We start from the raw sequence: 25997 nt of genomic DNA, 5'->3' as shown, positions 1-25997 counted from the left end.
TTCCTTTCCACGCTTCTTCCTGTTAGGTGTACCAAACTAAATGACCTAATTTTTGAACAATTCTGGCAGAGTCTCCTTTACAATTCTCACTACCCAGAACCTGCATGCAGCAATTACCAGCAATGCTATATATATATATATATATATATATATATATATATATATACGATATATCTCAGCCACCCAGGGCTCCCAATTTCAGGTAAAAGAACAAAAATATCAAAACTTACCTCTGTGACTTCCCATATCATCACTCACCTTCTCCAGTCGATACTGTGCTTCTGCTGAGATCAAAGGTTAGTATAAGGGATCTCATTTCCTATGACATGGCTCTATCGCACGATCTAAGATAGAAAGAAGGTCAATGATTCCTAGATGCCCTGCAGCCTCCTGTTTATAAGTGTGGCCGGCTTCACACCCATAAACAGGACTCTACCGGACATGACTTGGCAGACAACCCCTAGGACGAACCGCTCTGATACCAATTTGACACACCCCAATCTTGATAGGTTATGATGGGCACCCGACCCCATTCTCAGAGCCGAGCGAACCTCGTTGGTTCTCGTTATGTTCATAATCTCACTGTACTCTTAAATCACGAAATGTAATGCAAAATGAAAACTTGTCAAAACCATTCTTTTGGTCGTTCTCAAATCAAGTAAAATTGGTAATCAAATTGGTATTTGTAACATAATGCATAATGGTACGTCGGCTTGCAGAGCCGCTTACAAGACTGACATGCTATATACGTGACTCTGTCTGCAAAGTCTCTAACATTCTATATACCATAACGTAGATACTCTGACTCGGCAACACTCCGGAAGGAAAGGGAGCTCGCCAATCCAGCTGGAATATCTTCTAGCAATATCCTCTACTCATCTGTATACACCTGTGTGGCATGAACGCAGCGTCCACAAGAAGGGACGTCAGTACGAGCAATGTACTGAGTATGTAAGGCATGAATAATAACATAGTAAGGGATGTAAAGTATGAATTATAACAGAATGGAAACATAGAGCATATCGTAAGATAAAAGAGTAACCTGTACATGTGAGTGCCTCTTATGAAGGATGCCATGCATGCTTAGCTTTCATTTGAAAAACATTTCTGTTTCATATATATAGAAAATAGAACATGTCAAATTGCCGAGCAACGTCGGCTCCCATTAACCGATGTGGGATTCGCCTAAACCAGTGTGGGATTCGCCTAAACCAATGTGGGATTCGCCTAAGGCAAGCCTTACACTCACCCATCACTTTGGGACTCAGCGTTCTTGCTGAGGTTTTCCCCACCATTGGGTTTGCCCCACCATTGGGTTTGCCCCACCACTAGGTTTTCCCCACCACCGGCTCTGATACCAACTGATCAGGTGGCTATGCGTCTATAGCGCAACATGTGTCCCTTTTCCCCATACACATACACATATATCATATAAGCAGCATGCATGAGAGCCCAAATAAAGTCATGTGTCTATCGGAGTGACGTATGATCGGTAACCTCCGATTACATTATGGAATAATCATGGTCGCTTTGTCTCACCTTGAAGGAACGATTATTATAATGTGAGGCTATCAATGAAGAATGGCATTAAGAGAACATAGAATAAGATCATAAATCTCATAAGGCGTTACTTCATATACTTTGGAATCTTTAAAAATAATCATCATCCATGAATAAAATTGGGAAATCAAGAAATAGCTCAACATTCGTAAATCGTCATTGAAATGGTAAACTTGGAACCTTTAAACATGGAATCGTTCTCGTAATAATTACCGTAGAAAAATATTCTCATCTTTGGCATCATTGCCATCATGATAACAACATGTCCATCCTTGTTGTCATAAGAGCTTTCAAAATCATAAACCTCTAGTTTGGATAAATACGACATTTTGGAAAACAACTATGAATTATTAGGAAAGTAATTATGCCCTGGAGTCATAAACATCTAACCTTTGAGAACAAGGAAGATATGGAGACATTTATGAAGCCATAACATAGGAATCATGCCTTTGAAAGAAAGGGACGAGCCTTAACATACCTGTTCAATCTCCTATTGGCTACGCTTATTCGTCTGAGCTCGTAAATCTACATTCGAGAGGATTCACACTACGTTAGTCTCCATATCACACACTTATTTCGAGTTTCAAATTATACTATTCTATATTCTGACGAAAATCGGGCAGCATCTCTCATGTTTATATGCCTAGCCCGAATCCTCAATTCAGCAACCAACAACAACAATAACAATACCAACATTAATAATAATACTTCCAACTCAAAGTATTCCATAGAACAGCCCACACGCTGTTTTCCAACTTTCATAAATAATCAACTCAGTATACAATCATTTAATCACACTTTCGTCGTAAATAAACCGGTATTAACACAAATAGAAAAAGATTCATACCTTTCTCCCTTTAATATTGATTTATCTTCACTTTTCCACGCTAAGTTTTGGCCACCACACGTCGCTATATGATTCTGCAACGAAAACTATACGCTATCCGGACCGAAATTTGGAAATTATACCTGGTTTGGGCCAAAATTTGGTATGGAAGAGTTGGGGAGAACTCTCCATATTTTTGGAGAGTATTTAGGGGTGTTTGGTCTGAAAATCCTTCAGCGCGATCGCGCCAGCTTTGGGCGCGTTCGCGCTGGTCTCAGTTTTTCTGACTGCACCTTCGTTTAGTAAAACAGTCATAACACTTGATCCCGATATTGTGTGAGGGCCCACGACCTATGGTTGTAAAGATAATTCAATTTTATACAACTTTAATTCTTTGTGTCTTTCCAAATTCCAAATTTATAATATCGTTTTGGCCCCTCCAAGTCAGATCATCCGAAAACGTTTCCTTAAATCGTCCTTTTAGAGGGCTTATGCCCATTTTTGGCTTATGGGTCCTTCTTAGGACTTGCTCAACTTTCCATATACTACTCTTACGTCTCTTCATATGTCCTTTATAAAATTCCGGTATGTGAGCTCCACTTTGCTTGCGGCAACGAGGGCTTTTCATCACGTGCCATATGAACCCATTCACCCCATATGGTCTCCAAATGTCATATATATGTTGTCATTACATTCTTATAATATAAACTTCATCTCGAATTTGAGCCTCAAATTTTTGTTCAGCGCGTTCGCGCTGTATTGGCCCTTGGCCTTCTGCGCGTTCGCGCCACTCGCTGGAGCGTTCGCGCAGACTATTTTCCTGGTTTGCCAGCCCAACTTGTAACGTCCATATCTCCTTACCCCGATGTCCGATTGAGGAGAGGTTTGTTGCGTTGGAAACTAGACTTCCCGAACTTCACTTTAAACTTTTGTTTTACTTCAAAACTAGTAATATACTAGAACATATTCTTTCTTCCATTTAGATAAAAAATTCCGTACCAACCTCGCCTAACTTTCTTTCAGAGCCTCGGAAGCTTAATATCCTTAATTCACTGGTTTTCCAATCCTCCTATAACCTATTACGCGAACTCGAACTATTAAAATCGTAACACAAACACCTATGATCTTTCATCTTCTTGATACCAACTCCGATGTCTTCAATTGAATAGTTAATGCTTCACAAATCTCAACATACAAAAGTTACGGGGTGTAACACTTTCCTCTTTACCGGCATCACTGAAATCATAATGCACAGTTAGGGAGAAGGAAATCTTATAACACGGCTCTATGGCATGATCTAATCAGAAAAAGGACGGTCATTTTTCCTAAATGCCCCACAGCCTCTCATTTATAAGTGTGGAGCGCTTCACACCCATAAACGAGACTCTCCTGGACACGGCTCATAGACACACCCTAGAATGGAACTGCTCTGATACCACTTTTGTCATGACCCGACTAGGGGGCCATAACGAGTACTCGGAGCTGGCTACCGAGCACCACTTATTACGCTAACCATAATACTCATCCTGGACACATGTATCTACGAGCCTCTACTAAAATACTGAGACATAAGGATGGGATAGGACCCCGTCATGCCCATATATGTACATAAAAGAATACATCAATAATTGGCACCTCCGGAATAGTGGAGTGCTCTTGTGTAACTTTTGATAAACTCCTAGGAGTCAGTACCTCCTCCATGCCTACCTGTGGGCATGAACACAGCGTCCATAGAGAGAAAATGATGTCAGTACGAAAAATGTACTGAGTATGTGAGGTAGGAACAATAATAACATATCGAAGAGATAAGGAAACAACCTGCAACTGAATGTCACTTAAGACAGAATAATGCATGTCAACTTACATCATAAAGAACATCATATCAGGTATGCATATGTAAGCTACCCGACCATATAGGTACGGTGTAATCATCATAAGCCCACGTCCAGTCCTCCCGCGTCCGGGGTAAACATCTCATGCCGCCCACTAGTGGTGTCTGTCCATGCCATCTAGACATTGTGTATATGCTGCCCGCCTTAGCGATGTCTGCCCGGCCATGTAGGCACGGTGTAATCCCGTCATTATGTACTTATCATGAAGCATGCATAAGAACTTAAGTACAAACTATAACTGTAGCGGGGTGATGTAAAGTCAAGAACCCCCGATTCCATTGTGGAGTAGTCATGATCATCATGTCTCACCTTGACGGAACTAGCATTATAAGGTGAGTTTAGCAACAATGAATAACGTCAAGAAATCACATAAGGATCATTAGCTTCATAGAAATATCATATCATAAGCTTTAGAATCTCTAGACTTAGACTCATCATCATCATTGTCATATTCACAACGCATCTCTTATCTTTATTTCATAAAAAGTTCTTAATAATCATAGACTCATAGTTTTCGGAATATAAAGGAGTCATGGAAAGATAAAGGAAGTCATGTTGTAGGAATCATTCCTTAGATAAGAAGGGACTAGCCTTACATACCTTTATGTTTCCTTAATGACTAAGCGTCCTCCTTCCAAGCTTACAACTCTACATTCAAGGGAATTCGTACTAAGATTAGATAATTAGAAATATACTTAAGCTTAAGCTAAAGCTAATGAAAATTTGGGCAGCATTTCCTTTGTTTATGTAACTTTATTCATGTAATAACCAACTTCCAAACATCAACAACACACCCCCAATATCATAATCAATAAACTTTGTTAAGTTAATCATTATTCAATTCTCAAAATTCCCTCTCAAAGTCATCCATAATAGTGGTTATCACCCAACGTCGTATTCATTCACATATAATGCTTCTTCAACATTCTTAATATCGTTCATAAAAAGATTATACCGTAACATGTCAAGAACTATGATTCAAGTCAAGTTACCATTCAAGAATTCCACTATTCTCATAATTGTAACCTATTTTCTACTTTCTTCCATAATCCAAGTCTTTCAACCATTCATTACTCTTAATAGCATGAAATGAACATACAACTCACCTTTGATTGTGAATGAATGGGTTTTGGATGAAAAAGCTTCACTTGGAGAAAACCCTAGCTTCAACTCCAAAGAGATTCTAGACTTCTAGCAACCCTAATTAGCATTCTTGCACTTGATTCTACTAGCCTTTTATATTTGATCTTTGGTTCACCTTGAATTCATGTTAATGAAATGTACGAAACCTTCTAAAGGTCTTTAGAGAAGTGGAGAAGGTGGAAAAATTTGAAATTAGAAGTGGGAACTTATATTTATACTTGAAAAAAAAAAGCTGCCCGATCATGTTATACGGACACTTATACGGTCCGTATAACATTATACGGTCCGTATAAGTGACCGTACTTCACCATCAGGGATTTTCCCTTCTTGTTGGGGCTATACGAACCCTTATACGGACCGTATAAGTGGTCCTATGACTTCTTTTTTCTGAAGTTAATCTTGTCATTTCGTTTGGTCTCCAATCCTTATGGAACCTTCTTAGAACTTGTTTAACACTTCATTAACAACCTAAGGAGCATTATAACTTTTCCTCAAGACATTATTAAATCAACATTAGCTCGGTACTTTGCAAACCCTTTTCAGAACACGACTTATGCTTTACATTCTTTAACGAACTTTCTTCTCTTGCCTCAAATGACTTTGGAATCTTAATTATAACCATTTAGTACCCCTTCTTACTTGTAGGGACGTCATATACTTCTTACCTTGCGTTAGTCTATCTACCACATGACGATATGAAAATTTTCAAGGTGTAACACACGAGGGTGGTAAAATACTTCAAAGTGCTGACAGGAAGGTGGTTTTCCTAGATCCAATTATTGAGGTAGAAGAGGTGCATTCTCATATACCTATCATAGATGATAAGGTCCTTGGTGAAGAAAAAGGTGCTGATATTCCAGATGTTGCTGCTGATACAAGGAAACACAAGATAAAAGGGGCTCTTCGCCCTTTGACTCATATGTACAAAGCAAAACCTCCCTTTTCTCAGAGGTTGGCTAAGAAGAATGAGGATGCTAAGTTTTAAAAGCTCTATGATCAGTTAAAGCAGTTAACAGTGAATTTTTCATTCTTAGATGATGTCAAAGAGATGCCCGGATTTGCTAAGTTTGTGAAAGACCTGCTAACGAAGAAAAGGTTTGTTCAACATGGGACAGTGAATTTAACTTATCGTGTGATTTCGATTATTGCTTCCACCACAGTTCAGAAGAAGGGAGATCCAGGGGCGTTTACCACTCCGTGCAATATTGGGCTTCATGCATTCACCCGTGATTTGTGTGATAATAGGTGAGTATCAACTTGATGCGGCACTATTTAAAAACAATCCGGATTGGCAATGCCTAGACCGACTTCTATGCAATTACAGATGGCAGACAGATCTATCAAGAAGCCAGTTGGGGTTATAGATGATGTGTTGGTGCAAGTGGGTGAGTTCATGTTGCCTGCTGATTTCGTTATTCTGGATTGTATGGTTGATAGAGATTGTCACACCCTAATTTCGCTAGGGTGTGATGGGCACCCGACCCTTACTTAGAGCCGAGCGAACCCTCTGACTCTTAATACACACATAACCTCTTTGGACCTTTAAATCAAATAAACATGAAATACATAGTAAGTTTTTCAGAAATATTCTTTTTCTTTGTTCTCAAATCAGACAAAATCTGTAATCACATGGAATTTATATCATAACACAAAATGACACATCGGCTGATGGAGCCGCTTACAGAACTGACATTCTATACCCACGACTCTGTCTGCAAAGTCTCTAACATTAACCAGACATCATAGCACATATACTCTGACTCGGCAGCACTCCAGGAGCAAGTGGAGCTTGCCAACTCTGCTGGAACATCTTCTATAATAGCTTTAACTCATCCGGTGTACCTGCGCGGCATGAAATGCAGCCCCCGAAGAAAGGGGGTCAGTACGGAATATGTACTGAGCATGTAAGGCATGGAATACAGAAAAGAGGATCACAACTGAAACAGAGATTTACCAGAATCAAGTATGACCTTTTAAAACATCAAAGCACTTGCCTTTTTAAGTGAAAATCATGTATGTCATCATAAATCATAAACGAAAATCATGTATACCATCAGCGTATATCATATATCATATAACGTGCCCCGACCCTCTAGTGAGGGACGCGGTGAGTAAATTCATGCATGTCATCACCACATATCATATATGCATATAACGTGCCCCGGCCCTCCATTGAGGGACGCGGTGAATGGAATCATGTATGTCATCATTATATATCATATTTGCATATAGCATGCCCCGGCCCTCCATCAAGGGACGCGGTAAATGAAATCATGTATGCCAATGTCATGTATCATATATGCATGTAACGTGCCCCGGCCCTCTTTTGCGGGACGCGGTGAATAGAGTCATCATATGCCATCCTGGCCACCACCCCGTCATCATATCATAATGTCATCATATCATATATAACATGCCCCGGCCCGCAAGTGAGAGGGACGCGGTGAACAATGCAGAGAAGTACGCACGAGAACATACCCTGGCCCGGGACACAGTGAAGGACATACTGAGACTTGCACGAACAGAGTAGTGGGAAATCATATGCACATAAATCTAGAATTGATAGATACGTACACTTACCAACATCTGATGGCTCAGAAACAAGTTTCGGGTCAATTCGACTTAGTATAAGAAAGTTATGAGCGTTTGAAGTACAAAACCTTCTACGAGCGTTTCAGAAGCCTTTTTTAGGAAAATTAAAGCAACAATCATATCAAGTACCTTTCAGATATTGTTATGGACCAAATCAATTATAGCTTTTGGAACCATATGTACATATCAAAATATATCAAGGACTCAATGGAATAATCGAACGTGCTAGCATCTGAAGATAAGAACTTTAGTCATATCAATTATCTTTCGAATGCCATTTGGAAGCATTTCAACAAACTTCGGACATCATAGATACGCATCACAACCGTATGAAACAACTTATGGAAGTCAAGGATATTAGCCATCTTAGTGGCTCTAAGAATAGACATCTTTTAGATTCGTACTGGTTTTATGTATTTTTTTTAACGTTTGGTTTTTGTTTCTCTATATGTGATTGGATCATGGTGCATTTACTATGTAGTGAAGTTGATTAGTCTATTAATCTGCTTTAATTACTAGTTTGTTTTAATTATGAATATGTGATTATTGAGCTATTTTGGAAAAAAGACCGTGTACACTTGTTAGTTCGGAATTTTATAATGTGAGGAATATGCTAGAAATGCACGATAAACATGATCTGCTACACTGAGTAGAAAATTTGCGTATTATTGTACTTTTTTTTTTGCTAGATAAATATTTGATTTTGTCGATCTACTTTGGCAGAAAGCTAGCTAGAGGGCGTGATGGGGTTGAGCAAAACTGAAGTGAACTTGAAGAGGTTACTTGTAACTGCACCATAACAGTAAAATCAAGAAAATCTTATACATGTAAGTGCATAGGTCATTCAAGTTCAACTCTTTACAGAGAATTGATGGTTGCGTTGGCTTATTTTTCTTTTCATTCTTCCCTATGGCTTGGCTGTTTTTTGTTGCATTTGTGTGAGACTTGTTGTGAACATGGTGAGTTTATCAGCTCACTGATTCAATTGTGATGTTTCTTTTATAGATATAAATTAAGATATTATATACCCGCAAGGGTGGCTCAGTTGGTTGAGCGTGGGGCTTTCATAATGGGGTCTCAGGTTCGAAACCCCCTGCCTATGACAGCAGGGAATTTGCATTCTGGGTCGAGCTCGTTGCACGGGGCTTGCCTAGTGCGGGTTATATCTCTTGGGTAGTTTGCGAGCTATTGCACGGGGAGCTGGATTTACCCTGTGCTCACCTGAATGGTAGCGGCTGCGGATTCCCATGTCATAAAAAAAAAGATATTATATTCTTGAACCGATGATTCTAGTCCTTAAAGGCTTAAACTGTCTGTATGGTAACTGTTCAAATAAAGAAGGCTCACACTTTCTGTTCGCTGTAACGTGATTGGTTTTTGCAATTTAATTTCATTTTTCAGTCTTCGAGTGTGGTAAATCTGGTTATCTAATTTGGAAAGGTTGTGCTCGACCTATATCACATGTTATAGTTACACAAAACAAGTTGTTTTGAACTATTAAGAGGCTTATTTCTGTGACTTTGATGATATGCTTTGAGAAACTAACTTTGAAACTCGAGGCCTGTATAGATGTACCTAACAAGTTTCTTTGAGTAAGAGTGGTTTGATGGCTATATGTGTTTGGATTTTCTCTCTCTTCCTCTTGCTGATTATTTTGCTAGAGGTTTTGAATAACTTCTAAATTGTGCTATTTAATGGAGCTCATATAATCTGTATGGAGGTGAGCATTTAAAAGAACACCTTTTTTGTGTTTTGGAAGCTTTGACTATTTGTGCAGCTTCAAGTGAACTAGTAGCTCCGTTGATTCACCAACAGACTGAAGGGTAACGAGGATTTCCATTGTCTGATCCGCGTACGGTTTCATCCTTAAAGAAGGCTGTGTATCTCCATCCTACTTTGGGGGTTTAATATCAGGTAAAGCTACTGAGATTAAGTGGGTCTTTCCTAAAGTAATTTTATATGGACCATTTGCAAATAGGTGATCCAGTGTGTCTTTGACAGAGAGAGAGGCTCATGGCCAACTCTAAATATACTCTCCTAGTTTAGTTTAATGTTAGGTAAAACTGTAATGGAATGATAGTGTTCTACCGGTTTAGTATTGGGACTTTAGTTCACTGGTATATAGTATTTCCGTTCTCTAAGGATGCATCTTTTTGGACTTCACATGCAAATTTGTATACAACGTTGCACCCACTAGCATGCCTTCAACACATTTACCTGTCCAATTATTGTTCGGAGAAAAACTACTTTTTCTGACCATGACATGAATACATCCTTTAAGTTGGAAAATGGAAATAACATCAAATTCTGAAGGATAAATGGTTAGAGGGGACGGACCTAGTGAATGAGTTTCCAGTTCTGTATCAACTAGCCACTGCTAAATACTCCACAATCTCTCAAAACTGGCAAAACAATATCGGGGATATTCAATTTAGAAGAAATTTTCAAGATTGGGAAATTCCACAGTTAATGAATCTTTTGGCTAAACTAGTGGGATATTCAGTTAATGAAAACATGACCGGCAACATTAAATGGAAGGATAGCCTCTATTCAGTCAAAGCAGGGTACTCTCAATTGTGCTCCACTAATGAAATCATAGACAAATGGCCCTGGAAGTACATCTGGAGAGAAGGCTCCCCCCAAAGATCATCTGTTTCAGTTGGTTAGCCCTCAATGAAGTTTGTTTGACCCAGAACAACCTCAACAGAAGAAGAATACATATTGTCAATAGATGCCCCATGTGTCAACAACAACTAGAGTCCAACATACACCTTTTGCTAAACTTCCCAGTTGCAGCAGACATATGGTCCATGTTCCTCAGTATTTTTGGTCTAAGTTGGTTTATGCCTCAAAGTACTAAAGAAGCTTATGAATGCTGGTCTGGATGGAAAGTTGATAAAGCCATCAAGAAAGTATGGCAAATGATACCTGCCTGTATATTTTGGTGTGTTTGGACGGAAAGGAATCGTAGATGTTTTGATGGGTTATCAACTCCCACCTTCACTCTTAAAGCTACATGTTTTCTTATGGTTATATGTTGGCTTAAATTAACCCCTGTGGACTGTCCTATTACATTCTTGGATTTTGTTAGCTCATTTGCTCTAGCTTAGGCCTCTTTTTGTATTATAGCTGATTCTATGCCCTTTTTTGTACTAATTGCATCTTTTTGATGCCCTTTCTGTAAAATCTATTACTTAATCAAAAACAAAAAGTACTGCAATATCACCATATCTAGGATAACAGGGCGTAGGATGGCTCATCCACCCACTGAATTTTTTTAACCAGATGTAAGATGGGAGACAAAGAGTCATAGCAATACCTCCTTGTCTTCCCAAATCTTTTGATCAGACAGGCATCAACTGGTTTTTGGAGTCTCTGGTAGAGCTCTATTTACTTTGGGAAACTGATCTTTTCCCTTTCCGCTGTATGTTTTGTGACGTAGTTGTTATTTGTGAAAGTTGATAATTGTGCGTGCACACAGCTGCAAATTGTGGCATAGGTTATTTCTGTGAAATGCTTTCCAGAAATTCATGGCATATGCAATTGCTTATGTAGTTCGTATAATTTTTGTCATCTGAATTTTTCTTTCAATGGGCATACACATTTATTATTTCCTTTTGTTACATCTCCCACAGTATGTTGCCAAACACAATGGGACTTATTGAAATAGAATACCAAACACTAAAAGAATGGAAGCAGTAAAGGCGGAAAGAAGCAGAAAAAAAAATAGAAACTCAAGATTGGAAATACTAATCATGTACGCATATTACTATTAACATGAACAATAAGTACTTGAAGGAATAAAAAAGTATGGCAAAAGTAAGTGATCAAATTTAGCATATATTAGAGTAAAAAAGAACAAAATCACTGAAAAAAGCCATATCTAATTTTTAAACATAAAAAAAAACAAAGAGCAATAAATCAATCAAATTGAGGAACTTTTGGTGATCAAACCCAAAAGCAAAAAATAATACAGGTGATGATTCTGAAGAATTAAAGAGGACCCAGATGAGAGATAGCAAAAAGAAAGAATCTTGATTGAAATTAAGCACAAAAACATAAGCAAAATTGTTAAATCAAAGATGAGAAGCATACCAATTTAGCGGTCATATTCTTGTCTCCACTGGTTGCCATAGCTGTAATTGATCTAAATTGGGAAAGGGGAAGTGATTATTTGGTTGTGATTAGAATTTTAGAGTTGAGAAAGAAGAGCGGTTGACGTCAAGAAATTGCAAAACAAAGGACACTCAACCAAACTTTGTTCATGATGAAAATATTCCTTTTTATTTTATCTTGAAATTTCCTCTCTTTTTTTTCGAATGAATTTTCTATAATTAAATAAGAAACTAATGCAAATTGTGAAGAGTTATTGTTCCACCGTCCGTCGCACCTTCCTCTTTTCTCATCTTCTATATTCTATGTAATAATGTCATTAAAAATAATAATACTACTATACTAGTAATATAGTATTATTCCCTCCGTCTATTTTTATTTGTCTTGTATATTAAAACTAATTGTCCATTTTGAAAATTCAAAATATAGTTTATCATTTCATATTTGTTTAATTAATCCCTCCGTTCATTTTACTTGTCCAGTATTTTAAAAAATAAATTTTCACTTTTACTTGTTACTTTTAGCATATTAAGATAAGACAATTTATTTTTTTCTGTTTTACCCATAGTATTAATTGCTCACTTCAAATCATTTTTCAAATCCAATAAAAATACTCCATTTATTATTTCTTAAACAGCGTGAAAAGTCCAAAATGAACAAGTAAAAGTTAATCGAGGGAGTATTAATTATTGGATTGAAAAGTTCAAAGAATTCTTAGTGGTTGCACAACTTTTAAAGTATGTTTTATTGATTTCAATCATTAGATGATTTAGTAATAATAATAAGGGGTGATTTAGTAAAATTGTCATTCTATTTACGACGTTTTAAGAGTGTGTCAAGTTAATACAGGACAAGTAAAACTAAATGGAGGGATTAATTAAAAAAAGATTTTTTGTTCCAGCCTATCATTTAACCTCAACTTTAATTTGGTCCCTAACGTTTGATTATATTTCATTCTTCAAAGTTTCGGTTTCACATTGAACTGACATTCCAATATCAGTATGTTCACATAGTTTTATTGAGAAAAAATCTGTTTATTTTATTTTATTTTTATTGTTAAACTCTATTTCGTATGTACAAATTTATTTTAAGACCTTGCGTTGGATAAATAATAAAACAATGAAGACGTAAATCTCTCGCTTTCACATATTCAACCATCAAGTAAAAGTGAATATATAATTTATAAACGACAACTGCTAAAAAAACTTTTAGTTACACCAATCTGATATTCAAACGAGATTTTGTTTTATATAATCCTTGGTCATACATAAAACTCGACACATGGGGTGGAATTAAAATTACAAACTTGAGGTTGAGGGAGCTTCATATAATTTATCCAATTTCCTTCCCTGGGCTCCTTTTTTTTTTTCTTTTTTTTAAGACGCAACGCGTTACTTACCAGTTTTGACTTCTGTTAGAACCTTCCCGGCTTAGTGTCGGCTCTTGACCAATAATTACTCAAGGCTTCAAGCAGCAAATATGAGAAAAGAAACTAAAACATGTACAAAAACAATCAATAATATATCCAACATAAAGCATATCGAATTAAACTTATATAAAGGTAATTAAAAAAAAATATAGTAATGTAGGTGTTTTGCACATTAGCATCGAAAGAAATGTTTAACTTCTGAACATGTGTCCCCTCCACTCAACCCCCTAATAACATTGCTACACTTTTTTTTTTATCAAGGCTGATGAGGTATCTTCTGATACTATACAAAGATAGCAAAAAGGCAAGAGTTTAGTCATATCTCCACTCCACCAACAAAGGGGACATCAGCAGTCACTCGAATGAAAAAAAGGCAAACCTGCAGGAGAGACCCCGCTTTATTATGGATGCTCCAGTTACCGAAGATCCAAAGCAAAGGAAGAGCGAGCTATGATTCCCAGTTCGTTAATCAATAGAAGATACCCACGGGTTACTTCCTTTCTACACAGGAACGGAACGAGTTGACCAGACCATTCAACATCCGAAGGACTCTTACCGCTAGAACGACCGATGCCTGATTCATTTCTCGCTCACGAAGTAATACAACCATGACAAAGACTAAAGTCATAACAAAGATCAAAAGCCATTAGAAGCATGTAGTCTTGAAAATCCGCGAATACACGTCCATGGCGCTGGAAGTTGCATGCCCTGTACTTGCCTGGCTATGCTCAACTGCTTTCTCAGTTGAATCAAGTATCTGCATCCACATTATATGTCACAACTACGAGGCCAATATACAAAAAGTGACCTCGTAAAATGAGACACTAAAGTAAAAATTCGTAACTGGACAAGATAAATCAGAAATCATGTGAACCCGAACAAATTGAATGATACAGTGTTTAATTACAAGTAAAGAATCCTCAATCATGTAGTAATGCCAGAGTTGAGAGTAATAAAATCTTGTTTTGTGTCAGAAATGATGGTATGAACTAGAATGGTCTCAACTTCCTTCTACAGGGAATAGTTTAAAAGATTTGGACACTCCAAGAGAAAATTGTTAGAGCTCCTGAAAATTTAAACAAACAGTAGGAGTAGGAAAGCCTCAAAGTGAAAAGAGACAGAAAACTTACTTTCTCTGTATTTTGGATAGATTGATTCATCAAGAGACTACTCTCTTTGAGCTGCCGTGCCAAAACAACCATTTCATCAGTCAAGTCCTCCTGAAGTTTCCTGCAAAAGATGAAACCATCTGAGAATTGATCGAGGAGACTCCACCCAACTACCCTCACCTCTCCCAGAAAAAAAAAATTGCACAAGTGATTAATTTCTCTTTTTTACTTTTCTCCTACAAAAGAGAAAGACTAGGCAAACATAAACATAGTAGCAAAATGCAGGTATAAGTATCAGAATTGCAGATGAAAAACACCATCTTAAACTACAATTAAGACGACAAACCTAGTCTGAACATAAAACTAACCAGTTTTTTAATTTTATTTGATAAAGGTAGGTTATAAAACTGACCAGTTCACATGGTCATCTGCTTTCTCTACATCTAATTTACAGTGCATACCTTCTTTTCCTTATCTCGTTCTTAACAACTAAGTTGCATTAATTATTGGCATCCGTTCACAAAAGCATTTCAAGAATTGGACTAGTTTAGTAATGCTAACTTCAACCTTCAGCTAGCTTTGTTAGTATGTTATCCATACAACATAAAAAAGTTGTGGATTTATAATCTTTCAACTGCATGGACCCTTTCTTTTTCGCATTAATTCTATGAAAGAAACATTAAAGCTCCTTCCTATGATGTTGATCAAACCAATTTTCGCAGTGGCTCCCACCTTTAACAAAAGGCAATTGTCGATCAGTATGAAGACTCCACTTCTAGTTTAAGCAAAAGGTATTGAAGACTGATGGGCTCTATTACATTGACCATTCATTTATTTTGATGTACATGTGTCAAACAAAGTGTGCCATGTGCGTGGGTATTTCTGGTGGATTCTTCAAACTACACTAAAACTTAGCCCAAAAAAATGCATGTAATCGTAGTCAAGTTCATCAAACATAGAATGGGCAGTAGGGTACAAAAAACATCGAAGCTAAGAGTCAGTGTAGTATGTATAATTTATGCAATTTCAGAGCACTCAAAACACAAAAAATTCTAAATATACTACACAAACAAAGATGAACAGTGAAGTAAAAGATGCTTCTCTTCAGCTCAATCAATTTCAAAATGCCAACTTTACTATAATACACCACCTACCATTAAGAGACTTCAGAGAGGCCAATATTTGTAATCATAGCCCCGTGTTTTCATTTAAGATGTTAGCTATACAACATATAACTGATAACCCAACAAAAAGACAGAAGTGGACAGAGCTCATAAAGGATTCCTCGCTCTACTCCTCCTTTTATGCTTAGTAAAGAACACAAAAAAGAAAGATATGAGGTATCTTAAAAGAAATAAATTATCATGCTTCATTTCTACAGGCCCTGTTCTGCTTAAATTTAATAGATTTTCTACATTTTAAGAGTGCAAATCCACTGTCTCTTTTAATTACACATGGAAAGCTATTTCGTTTTTTTTTTTTTTTTTTGTTGATATACATTGTGAAAAACCCTAGGTGAAATAAAAGTCAACAGGCAAAAACTGTCTAAATATTAGTATGGAAAGTATTTATAGATAGAACACCTGTGCTTATCAATATGTGTTCGTGCAACATCATCCAGTTTGACTGCAGTTGATTGATCAGAATCGACGGTATCTCGAGATCTCTCCTCATTGTTAGAATGGACCCTGTTTCACTCAAAGAACATCATGGTCAAACGAGCTAATGATAAAATGGCATATTATAATGGCTATAAATGACAGAAAAAAAATATGCAGGTACCCAAATCTTCTTCTCAATCCTTCAGAAGCAGATTTCGCACTTTCTGCTTCTGGAGTTCCACAGCTGGAAGTCTCAGCCAAAGGGTCCTTAGGTGTAAGCACATCAGGCTGGATTTGGTTAAGCAAAGATAACAGATCATTGACATGTTAATCATATCAATAGCAGCCAAAAAACATATATCAACTAAATACTTGCATATATCTATAGTAAGTTGATGTAATATAAGATCAAATGAGGACACCAGGATAGAAGATCGAACCATGTTCAAAAACATCGAAAGAATGAAGCATTATGACAAAAAAATTAGCAGCAACGCCTAGTGAAGTCTGAAAAGCTGAGCGCTACTAACACCACAAAATAAGGCACTAAACTTCAAAGACAGTCAATTGATAAAAAAATGTGAGCTCCTTCATATTCTATCAAAATTAGTAAATTACCTCAATATGATATGTTTTCTTATATGAAAGCAGGGTGTATCTGAATGGTAAATCACAAGAAATGAACCTATCTCGGGCATACCATGGGCACAACTAACTTGGCAGCAACGGCTTCAATGTTCTCTGCATATTCGTTCACCTTGGCTTTTGAAACTCTCTTTTGGGGAGGAAATGAAAATTGAAGACACATCAGGAAAAAAGCATCCCGTAAATAAAGAAAAGACCCATTAAGAACATTGCTTAGGAAGAGAGAAATTGCTAGGACGCGTGCATTTAAATTTATACGATAATTCCAACTAAAGAAACAGAAGGCAGGGACTTTATTTAAAAAGTCACAGAAGGTAAGGAAGCGAATAGTTTCTGAAATTTTTGTAGCAGCATGTAATTTTCTTCAAATTATCTAATTGGAAAAGAATAAAGCATATATACCTTGGTAATCCATCTGGATTCCTCTCTTCAGCCAACTGCTCCAGTAGTTCACGCAAAGTGGCAACATACTGTGGGAGATGTAACAAAAGGAAATAATAAATGTGTATGTCCATTGAAAGAAAAATTCAGATGACAAAAATTGTACGATTCCCTACATAAGCAATTGCATATGCCATGAATTTCTGAAAAGCTTTTCACAGAAATAACCTATGCCACAATTTGCAGTTGTATGCACGCAAAATTATCAACTTTCATAAATAACAACTACGTCACAAAACATACAGCGGAAAGGGAAAAGATCAGTTTCCCAAAGTAAATAGAGCTCTACCAGAGACTCCAAAAACGAGTTGATGTCTGTCTGTTCAAAAGATTAGGGAAGACAAAGAGATATTGCTATGACTCTCTGTCTCCCATCTTACATCTAATTAAAAAAATTCAGTGGGTGGATGAGCCATCCTGAGCCCTGTTATCCTAGATATGGTGATATTGCAGTACTTTTTTTTTTTAAGTAATAGATTTTATAGAAAGGGCATCAAGAAGATGCAATTAGTATAAAAGAGGGCATAGAGTCAGCTATACTACAAAAAGAGGCCTAAGCTAGAGCAAATGAGCTAACAAAATCTAGGAATGTAATAGGACAGTCCACAGGGGTTAATTTAAGCCAACATATAACCATAAGAAAACATGTAGCTTTAAGAGTGAAGGTGGGAGTTGATAACCCATCAAAACATCTACGATTCCTTTCCGTCCAAACACACCAAAATATACAGGCAGGTATCATTTGCCAGGCTTTCTTGATGGCTTTATCAACTTTCCTTCCAGACCAACATTCATAAGCTTCTTTAGTACTTTGAGGCATAAACCAACTTAGACCAAAAATACTGAGGAACATGGACCATATGTTTGCTGCAACTGGGCAGTGTAGCAAAAGGTGTATGTTGGACTCTAGTTGTTGTTGACACATGGGGCATCTATTGACAATATGTATTCTTCTTCTATTGAGGTTGTCCTGGGTCAAACAAACTTCATTGAGGGCTAACCAACTGAAACAAATGATCTTTGGGGGGAGCCTTGTTTCCAGATGTACTTCCAGGGCCATTTGTCTATGATTTCATTAGTGGAGCACAATTGAGAGTACCCTGCTTTGACTGAATAGAGGCCATCCTTCCATTTAATGTTGTCGGTCATGTTTTCATTAACTGAATATCCCTCTAGTTTATCCAAAAGATTCATCAACTGTGGAATTTCCCAATCTTGAAAATTTCTTCTAAACTGAATATCCCAGATATTGTTTTGCCAGTTTTGAGAGATTGTGGAGTATTTAGCAGTGGCTAGTTGATACAGAACTGGAAAATCATTCACTAGGACCGTCCCCTCTAACCATTTATCCTTCAGAATTTGATGTTGTTTCCATTTTCCAACTTAAAGGATATATTCATGTCGTGGTCAGAAAAAGTAGTTTTTCTCCGAACTATAATTGGACAGGTAAATGTGTTGAAGGCATGCTAGTGGGTGCAACGTTGTATACAAATTTGTATGTGAAGTCCAAAAAGATGAATCCTTAGAGAACGGAAATACTATATACCAGTGAACTAAAGTCCCAATACTAAACCGGTAGAACACTATCAATTCCATTACAGTTTTACCTAACATTAAACTAAACTAGGAGAGTATATTTAGAGTTGGCCATGAGCCTCTCTCTCTGTCAAAGACACACTGGTTCACCTATTTGCAAACGGTCCATATAAAATTACTTTAGGAAAGACCCACATAATCTCAGTAGCTTTGCCTGATATTAAACCCCCAAAGTAGGATGGAGATACACAGCCTTCTTTAAGGATGAAACCGTACGCGGATCAGACAATGGAAATCCTCGTTACCCTTCAGTCTGTTGGTGAATCAACAGAGCAACTAGTTCACTTGAAGCTGCACAAATAGTCAAAGCTTCCAAAACACAAAGAAGGTTTTCTTTTAAATGCTCACCTCCACACAGATTATATGAGCTCCATTAAATATCACAATTTAGAAGTTATTCAAAACCTCTAGCAAAATAATCAGCAAGAGGAAGAGAGAGAAAATCCAAACACATATAGCCATCAAACCACTGTTACTCAAAGAAACTTGTTAGGTACATCTATACAGGCCTCGAGTTTCAAAGTTAGTTTCTCAAAGCATATCATCAAAGTCACATAAATAAGCCTCTTAATAGTTCAAAACGTCTTGTTTTGTGTAACTATAACATGTGATATAGGTCGAGCACAACCTTTCCAAATTAGATAACCAGATTTACCACACTCGAAGACCGAAAAATGAAATTAAATTGCAAAAACCAATCACGTTACAGTGAACAGAAAGTGTGAGCCTTCTTTATTAGAATAGTTACCATACAGGCAGTTTAAGCCTTTAAGGACTAGAATCATCTGTTCAAGAATATAATATCTTAAGGACTGCCATTCAGGTGAGCACAGGGTAAATTCAGCTCCCGTGCAATAGCTCGCAAACTACACAGGAGATATAACCCGTACTAGGCAAGCCCCGTGCAACGAGCCCCACCCAGAAGGAAAATCCCCTGCTGTCATAGGCAGGGGGTTTCGACCCTGAGACCCCCATTATGAAAGCCCCACGCTCAACCAACTGAGTCACCCTTGCGGGTATATAATATCTTAATTTATATATATAAAAGAAAAAGCACAATCGAATCAGTGAGCTGATAAATTCACCATGTTCACAACAAGTCTCACACAAATGCAACGAAAAACAGCCAAGCCATAAGGAAGAATGAAAAGAAAAATAAGCAAACGCAACCATCAATTCTCTGTAAAGAGTTGAACTTGAATGACCTATGCACTTACATGTATAAGCTTTGCTTGATTTTGCTGTTGTGGTGCAGTTACAAGTAACCTCTTCAAGTTCACTTCAGTTTTTCTCAACCTTATCACACCCTCTAGCTAGCTTTCTGCCAAAAGCAGATCGGCAAAATCAAATCTTTATCTAGCAAAAAAAAAGTACAATAATATGAAAATTTTCTACCTAGTGTAGCAGATCATGTTTATCATGCATTTCTAGCATATTCCTCACATTATAAAATTGCGAACTAACAAGTGTACACGGTCCTTTTTCCGAAATAGCTCAATAATCACATATTCATAATTAAAACAAACTAGTGATTAAAGCAGATTAATAGACTAATCTACTTCACTACATAGTAAATGCACCATGATCCAATCACATATAGAGAAACAGAAACCTAACGTTAAAAAAAATACATAAAACCCAGTACGAATCTAAAAGATGTTGTTCGTTAACAATGTTTCTGATTTCCTAAAACAAAATTTTCCTTGTTTTTGCCAATCCAAAGTTTTGAAGGAGAAAGAAATTGAAAACTTACAAATCAAAACATTCGAAGCTTCAAAATATTTGTAATTCGGTTGTGTCGCCAAGGGAATTCGCGGGAAATAACTATTTTACTCTATGTTTCTTGTAAGATTTAACTAAAGGTCAACTATGAAATTAGTATAGGTGACTTGTGGGATCACATCAAATCAAAACCCAATTAAATTTGGGATTAAAAAAATTGGGCTTAAAATGTATTTTTTTAAACTTCTTAATCTTTTATAAAATACAAAAAGATTCCAATTTAGTCCAAAAAAACCCCACCAGCCCCCCTTCTCCTCCTCCCACCCCTCCCCAGCCCCACCCTCGCCGCCCCGCCCCCACCAAAATTGTTTTTTTTTTTAAAGAAAAGTTTGGATATTTTTTATTTGCTTTTTCACCAGCACCCCCTCCTCCTGAGGCCGGAACCAAAATGCCCCCAAAAAAACCACTTTGAACCAAAATACCCCAACAAAAAAAAATGTTACAAAACTACCTTTAGCGCAGTAGTTTACTGCGCTAAAGCAGTTCACGGAGACGGAGCCGTTAACTGCTTTAGCGCAGTATTTTACTGCGTTATAGAAGCTATTAAAAAAAAAATCTATAACGCAGTAAAATACTGCGTTATAGAAACAGTACCAAAAAAAAAATTGGCCAACTTTATTTTTTGCAACACTTAGTGTTTTTTTCCATACTTTGACCAATGATTAGTCGTGTGTCAAGATTCCGAAACTTGTTAGGGACATCTGCACAGGCCTCGAGCTTCAAAGTTAGTTTCTCAAAGCATATCATCAAAGTCACAGAAATAAGCCTCTTAATAGTTCAAAACGCTTGTTTTGTGTAACTATAACATGTGATATAGGTCGAGCACAACCTTTCCAAATTAGATAACCAGATTTACCACACTCGAAGACCGAAAAATGAAATTAAATTGCAAAAACCAATCACGTTACAGTGAACAGAAAGTGTAAGCCTTCTTTATTTGAACAGTTTCCTATACAGACAGTTTAAGCCTTTAAGGACTAGAATCATTTGTTCAAGAATATAATATCTTAATTTTTTTTTTGATGACATGGGAATCCGCAGCCGCTGCCATTCAGGTGAGCACAGGGTAAATCCAGCTCCCATGCAATAGCTCGCAAACTACACAGGAGATATACCCCGCACTAGGCAAGCCCCGTGCAACGAGCTCGACCCAGAAGACAAATCCCCTGCTGTCATAGGCAGGGGGTTTCGAACCTGAGACCCCCATTATGAATGCCCCACGCTCAAACAACTGAGCCACCCTTGCGGGTATATAATATCTTAATTTATATCTATAAAATAAAAAGCACAATCAAATCAGTGAGCTGATAAACTCACCATGTTCACAAAAAGTCTCACACAAATAACAAAAAACAGCCAAGCTATAGGGAAGAATGAAAAGAAAAATAAGCAAACGCAACCATCAATTCTCTGTAAAGAGTTGAACTTGAATGACCTATGCACTTACATGTATAAGCTTTGCTTGATTTTGCTGTTGTGGTGCAGTTACAAGTAACCTCTTCAAGTTCACTTCAGTTTTTCTCAACCCTATCACACCCTCTAGCTAGCTTTCTGCCGAAAGCAGATCGACAAAATCAAATCTTTATCTAGCAAAAAAAAAAAGTACAATAATATGCAAATTTTCTACTCAGTGTAGCAGATCATGTTTATCGTGCATTTCTAGCATATTCCTCACATTATAAATTTGCGAACTAACAAGTACACACGGTCCTTTTTCCAAAATAGCTCAATAATCACATATTCATAATTAAAACAAACTAGTGATTAAAGCAGATTAATAGACTAATCTACTTCACTACATAGTAAATGCACCATGATCCAATCACATATAGAGAAACAGAAACCTAACGTTAAAAAAAATGCATAAAACCCAGTACGAATCTAAAAGATGTTGTTCGTTAACAATGATTCGGATTTCCTAAAACAAAATTTTCCTTGTTTTTGCCAAATCCAAGGTTTTGAAGGAGAAAGAAATAGAAAACTTAGGAATCAAAACATTCGAAGCTTCAAAATATTTGTAATTCGGTTGTGTCGCCAAGGGAATTCGCTGGAAATAACTATTTTACTCTATGTTTCTTGTAAGATTTAACTAAAGGTCAACTATGAAATTAGTATAGGTGACTTGTGGGATCACATCAAATCAAAACTCAATTAAATTTGGGATTAAAAAGATTGGGCTTAAAATGTATTTTTTAAAACTTCTTAATGTTTTATAAAATACAAAAAGATTCCAATTTAATCAAAAAAAACCCCACTAGCCCCCCTTCTTCTCCTCCCACCCCTCCCCAGCCCACCCTCGCTGCCCCGCCCCCACCAAAAAAAAAAATTAAAGAAAAGTTTGGATATTTTTTATTTGCTTTTTCACCAGCACCCCCTCCTCCTGAGTCCGGAACCAAAATGCCCCTAAAAAAACCACTTTGAACCAAAATACCCCAACAAAAAAATGTTACAAAACTACCTTTAGCGCAGTAATTTGCTGCGCTAAAGTAGTTCACGGAGACGGAGCCGTTAACTACTTTAGTGCAGTATTTTACTGCGTTATAGAAGTTGTTAAAAAAAATCTATATCGCAGTTGTTATAGAAACAGTACAAAAAAAAAATTGGCCAACTTTAGTTTTTGCCACACTTAGTGTTTTTTTCCATACTTTGACCAATGATTAGTCGTTTGTCAAGACTCCGAAACGTCAATATTTTATATAGAACCTGATTTTTTTTCTGGGTACAATAATGTAGGCTCAATACATCAAGGATACGTAATGTTCGGATCGTCATTTTAGGGGTTGAAAAGGTGTCCGAAGTATGTTTTATTTGTAAACTTTAGGTTTAAGTGTTCTATATACATAGACGTCCATTTTTGTTTGAAGAGTTGTCTTCATTAGCTTAAGGTTTTTTATTTTTAGGGTTCAGATTTATTGAAAATAAAGCCGTTGCCAAAAGGTTTTTAACTGCTTTAGTGCAGTATTTTACTGCGCTAAAGAATATATATATATATATATATATATATATATATATATATATATATATATATATATATATATATATATATATATATAGCGAGCACTAAAAAACAATTTGGCAAATTTTTTGTTTTTGTAACACTTAGTGTGTTTTTTCATACTTTGACCAACGATTAGTCGTGTCTCAAGACTCCGAAACGTCAATATTTTATATAGAACTTGATATTTTTTTCTGCGTACAATAATGTAGGCTCAATACATTAAGGATACGTATACGTTCAGATCGTCATTTTAGGGGTTGAAAAGGTGCCCGAAGTAAGTTTTGGTTAGCCCTCAATGAAGTTTGTTTGACCCAGGACAACCTCAATAGAAGAAGAATACATATTGTCAATAGATGCCCCATGTGTCAACAACAACTAGAGTCCAACATACACCTTTTGCTACACTGCCTAGTTGCAGCAAACATATGGTCCATGTTCCTCAGTATTTTTGGTCTAAGTTGGTTTATGCCTCAAAGTACTAAAGAAGCTTATGAATGCTGGTCTGGTGGAAAGTTGATAGAGCCATCAAGAAAGTCTGGCAAATGATACCTGCCTGCATATTTTGGTGTGTTTGGACGGAAAGGAATCGTAGATGTTTTGATGGGTTATCAACTCCCACCTTCACTCTTAAAGCTAGATGTTTTTTATGGTTATATGTTGGCTTAAATTAACCCCTGTAGACGGTCCTATTACATTCCTGGATTTTGTCAGCTCATTTGCTCTAGCTTAGGCCTCTTTTTTTTATTATAGCTGACTCTATGCCCTCTTTTGTACTAATTGCATCTTCTTGATGCCCTTTCTATAAAATCAAAAAATAAAAAAGTACTGCAATATCACCATATCTAGGATAATAGGGCTCAGGATGGCTCATCCACCCACTGAATATTTTTAATCAGATGTAAGATGGGACACAGAGAGTCAAAGCAATACCTCCTTGTCTTCCCTAATCTTTTGAACAGACAGGCATCAACTGGTTTTTGGAGTCTCTGGTAGAGCTCTATTTACTTCTGGAAACTGATCTTTTCCCTTTCCGCTATATGTTTTATGACGTAGTTGTTATTTGTGAAAGTTTATAATTGTGCGTGCACACAGCTGCAAATTGTGGCATAGGTTATTTCTGTGAAAAGCTTTTCAGAAATTCATGGCATATGCAATTGCTTATGTAGGGAATCATACAATTTTTGTCTTCTGAATTTTTCTTTCAGTGGGCATACACATTTATTATTTCCTTTTGTTACATCTCCCACAGTATGTTGCCAAACGCTGTGGGACTTATTGAAACAGAATACCAAACACTAAAAGAATGGAAGCAGTAAAGGCGGAAAGAAGCAGAAAAAAAATAGAAACTCAAGATTGGAAATACTAATCATGTACGCATATTACTATTAACATGAACAATAAGTACTTGAAGGAATAAAAAAGTATGGCAAAAGTAAGTGTACTATACTCCAACAAGCAGCACATTTATACACCACAAAAGGCATCAATATATATATATATATGTACAGTAAAGCAAGTTAGCAACCACAAAAAAAAAAACAATAACCAATTTTACTTTGATAACATAGCATCAGCAAATAATAACCAAGTGAAAGATCAAGTTTGGCATATTAGGGTACAAACTAATCCAAACCATAACCAATTTTACTTTGACAGCATAGCACCAGCAAATTATTAACGAAGTTAAAGATCAAATTTAGCATATATTAGAGTAAAAAAAGCCATATCTAATTTTTAAACATAAAAAAAAACAAAGAGCAATAAATCAATCAAATTGAGGAACCTTTGGTGATCAAACCCAAAAGAAAAAAAATAATACAGGTGATGATTATGAAGAATTAAAGAGGACCCAGATCAGAGATAGCAAAAAGAAAGAATCTTGATTGAAATTAAGCTAAAAAACATAAGCAAAATTGTAAAATCAAAGATGAGAAGCATACCAATTTAGCGTTCATATTCTTGTCTCCACTGGTTGCCATAGCTGTAATTGATCTAAATTGGGAAAGGGGAAGAGATTATTTGGTTGTGATTAGAATTTTAGAGTTGAGAAAGAAGAGGGGTTGACGTCAAGCAATTGCAAAACAAAGGACACTCAACCAAACTTTGTTCATGATGAAAATATTCCTTTTTATTTTATCTCGAAATTTCCTCTCTTTTTTTTCGTATGAATTTTCTATAATTAAATAAGAAACTAATGCAAATTGTGTAGAGTTATTGTTCCACCGTCTGTCACACCTTCCTCTTTTCTCATCTTCTATAGTCTATGTAAT

The 25997-nt window shown here is 36.7% G+C and overlaps 1 long non-coding RNA gene and 1 pseudogene across 1 annotated transcript; both read right to left on the bottom strand.

Annotated features, from left to right (window-relative positions):
- Positions 1-6995: 6995 nt before the first annotated feature.
- On the bottom strand, positions 6996-12411 carry LOC132620342 (uncharacterized). Its single transcript, XR_009574788.1, has 2 exons — positions 12109-12411; positions 6996-7263 (listed from the first exon to the last, which is right to left on the bottom strand). It is a non-coding gene; the product is annotated as an uncharacterized LOC132620342 (long non-coding RNA).
- Positions 12412-13648: 1237 nt separating this feature from the next.
- On the bottom strand, positions 13649-25706 carry LOC132619864 (uncharacterized; annotated as a pseudogene).
- Between the last annotated feature and the right edge of the window lie 291 nt (positions 25707-25997).

This window comes from Lycium barbarum, chromosome 11 (genome assembly GCF_019175385.1).
Source record: "Lycium barbarum isolate Lr01 chromosome 11, ASM1917538v2, whole genome shotgun sequence".
NCBI classification, from domain to species: Eukaryota; Viridiplantae; Streptophyta; class Magnoliopsida; order Solanales; family Solanaceae; genus Lycium; species Lycium barbarum.
The sequence above is the reverse complement of the archived record's forward strand: the minus strand, read 5'-3'. Positions and strand labels throughout refer to the sequence as shown.